Below are 3,459 nucleotides of genomic sequence, written 5' to 3'. Positions count from 1 at the left end.
TTTATCTTCCTTTTTAAAAAAATTTAGTAATTGGTGCTTAGATTCAACTAAAGAAATGGAATTCAGTTAAAATGTTCAACTTTGGTTTTAGAAAACAGTAGGTCTGAAAATTTTATTTTTAGTACTCTGTTTTGTAAACAAAGGAGAATCTTTATTCACTTGAAAGGAATGGAAGTAGAAGTTGTAATTAGGTGTCTTTACAGAGTTACTCATAGCTTCTAATCTTTTGCCACTTGTTTCCAGTGCCACTTTTTCCACTCAAAATTATAAAACCATTCACTAACTATCAAAGCCCAGTTTTTGCTGACCTGAGGCCCAAGCAGAGATACAGTCAGAAGTGATTTGTTAGTATGCAAGTCTACTTTGCTGAAAAATCTAAAAAACACTAATTCAAACGAGGTTTTAGAAATTCCTTTTGTATAATTTTTCCTTAAGACACTTGCAATTTATATTACTGATTTCCTATCTGTTTTGTGGTAAAACAATTCTGAGCATGAATACCTAACATATGTATCATTTTTGTTTATAAATCACATATATGTACTAGAGAATCATAATTATTGCTATGAAACAAAAAATAGAAGTAAAAATATGATAAATGTGGAAAGAAATTTTATTTTTCTCTGACCTTAATAACATACAACATACATGTTGAAAAATAATTTAGACTGCAGCTGAATGGTAGTATTTGAGGTTTTCCTTCTGAAGACTGAAAGCTTATCCTTGTGTTTTACTGCCCCACAGAGGCTGAAGGAGGACATGCACCTACTAAAATGCTTGTCAATGACTGCATTTGTGAAAAGGAACTTAAATGATAGGTAAATGCATACCACGTGTTGTCTGCTGAAAATTAGACACAGGTGCAAAGATAATTTCTCAAAAGATCCTATTATAGTAATAACTACTTGCTTAGAGATCAAGTTTCTAGTGCCAGAAAGTAAATAAATAACAATAGTAAGAAGGAACATTCTGAAGCAAAGAATGAGCATCAAAAAGTTTAATAACTCAACTTTTGCTTGCTGAAAAATCTAATCAATGAAGGAAAGAGCTCCTTAAGGCATCAAGAAGGGGGAGAAATTGTTTTCCCACTAAGGAAAGGGAGAGGCATTAATCAAAATTGGGAACTGATGAAATATTTATTGAGATTTTCTTAAAAAACTTACTAGGTATGTAGACAATCAGAAAAAGTACAATAAGGAATGCTGTACAATTGCATACAGACCTTCCCTCAGATTAAAATATATTTTTCTTATTTCTACCTGACCTACTTCCTCAACATCTCTGGTGTCCTTTGAGAGCCTTCCCTTTCCCTCTCCAAATTAGCAGTTTTCAATCAGGTGCCCTTCCTCTTCATCCTACCCACTTTTCATCACCCTCTGAGTGAGACTATTTTTTTTAAGCAACTGACGTGACTGGAATTCTTGGTTTCCTTCTATACTTTTGAAATCCAGGAAGTCAAAGACTTATTTTGTTCATTTCATTTCTAGCACTTAACAAAAGACCTGCCATTCTAGAATGTAGTCAGTAAGTATATGATGAAGTAACTTGATGAGTTAAATGAAATGTATCTCAGTTTGTGGAATAATAACAAAATTTGGGTTTTCATGAGGATCAAGGAGACAATATTGTAAAAGTGGTCTGGTCAATACAAAACTTTACGTATTTAAGTTGAAAGCTGTATCACTTGGAACATAGAGAATTCAGTAATTTTTACTAGGGTAGGAAGCTACAGAGAGAGAAAACAAAATAACTTGCCTTAAGGATGCTGGACATAGGACCTACCGGAGGCACAGGAGTTAAAGATACAGCAGTTTCAAACTATGGCTAGTCGTGGCAACACCAGTTAGATCCCTTGCCAGCCAGGAAGCTGACACAGCAGACCTCTCCTGTCTCACTGGCTACTTCCTTCAGCAGTGTATTTCAGTAGAGCTGCCTATTCTGCTCCCTGCTCTGTCTTTGGACAATCCTCCTCTCTTCACCCTCCCCCCCCCCAACCCCATCACAGTTCTTGCATACAAAATAAATAAGTCTAAAAAAAAAAAAAACAACGCTGGACATATTTGCTGAGATAGCTGCTCACCTTTCAATAGAAGGAGAATAAGATACATTTTTAAACTTTAACCTGAAAAACTGAGATATTTCTGCTAAGTAAAAACCCACCAGAGATACTAACAGTACTTGGACAGGCAGTTTTAATTTTTTCAATCCTCCATTTTGTTAATATATTTAGCTTCAGGAAAAGAAATAGTGAAAAATGAGATGCTTGAAAATCAGTGATGGAGTCACTTTTTCCTTCTTGCCTCAAAAATATAAAGACCTTAATAGTTTATATAAAATATTTAAAAATTTTTCAATAATGATATTCAGTTAAGTCATTAAGCTTATCAAAGGGGAAATGGGTAATCATCACTAAGTTTTTGTTTAACTCAGGTTCTGGAAAAATGAGAGGGTATGTGTGTGTGCACGTGCATGTGTGAGTGATTAAAAAAGGGAAAGGGAATCAATTTCTCTTACATTTTTAAAAATCTACTTTAAAGCAGATTGTATTCTTATAATTAAGAAATGGTACCACATCAATAGATATGAGAGTAAGATATCTAGATATTTGTAAAATATGCATGTCTAAGTGATGTAAAAATAAACTATTATATTATTTTAAAAAATATGCATGTGTACATTGGATTAATGCTAAATACAGCCTTGAATAAATATTTATATATATACACATATATATAATTCACAGCATTTGTCCCTTCTGGCATTTAATGTTCTTCAAACCAATGTTTTCAGAACAACAGTTATATCATCACCTGAAAATCAGATAGAATGTGAATTCTTGGGTTCAACCCTGTTCTTATTCAGTCAAAATCCTCGGAGTTCTATGATTTAGCAAGTTTTCCAGGTGATTCAAACTCAGTGTACCAAAGCTGGGAAAGGAGAGCTTTTAATACTTAGTTCACTAAGTTTTACTGGCTCACAAAATGTAGAACAAAGGAATTCAAATCTCTATAAACACACATAAGGAAAGTTTCCTGGTGCCCAAACAAGTGTTTGTTGGATGAAATGATGTTAAAGTAAAAACCACAATTCAAAAAATAAAAGAAAGTAAACAGTAGTTTTCCTAATAGTGGCATGGAACAATCATTTCTCAGGGGTTTCATAGTCTCAAGCAATAATGTAATTATTTCATTCAGAAAACAGACTATATGTACTATTTTGAGAAAATTACATAGAAAATGACGTTTAGTTTCAACATCTCAATAATACATTTTAGGTTTCCATTAAAATAGTTTCATAACTTTATGTCCCAAAATACCTTAAGTCAGAGTAAGACTGATGTTAATGCTTACCTTGGATCCCCTAGGCCTGCTCATATTTGTTGCCACAAGCTTTACTGACAAGAGTATTTTGAAGTTGATTACTCAATTAATTGCTGAATGAAGAACTAATGCCCCCACT

General features: G+C 33.3%; 1 protein-coding gene across 1 annotated transcript in view; it reads right to left on the bottom strand.

The window, feature by feature from the left end:
• BZW2 (basic leucine zipper and W2 domains 2) overlaps positions 1 to 3,459 on the bottom strand; it is a 50,663-nt gene that overhangs the window by 1,988 nt on the left and 45,216 nt on the right. The window lies entirely within an intron of this gene.

The sequence above is a fragment of the Condylura cristata genome, unplaced genomic scaffold (genome assembly GCF_000260355.1).
Source record: "Condylura cristata isolate star-nosed mole 26May11 unplaced genomic scaffold, ConCri1.0 scaffold00005, whole genome shotgun sequence".
NCBI lineage: Eukaryota > Metazoa > Chordata > Mammalia > Eulipotyphla > Talpidae > Condylura > Condylura cristata.
This window is presented reverse-complemented; position numbering and strand designations above follow the sequence as displayed.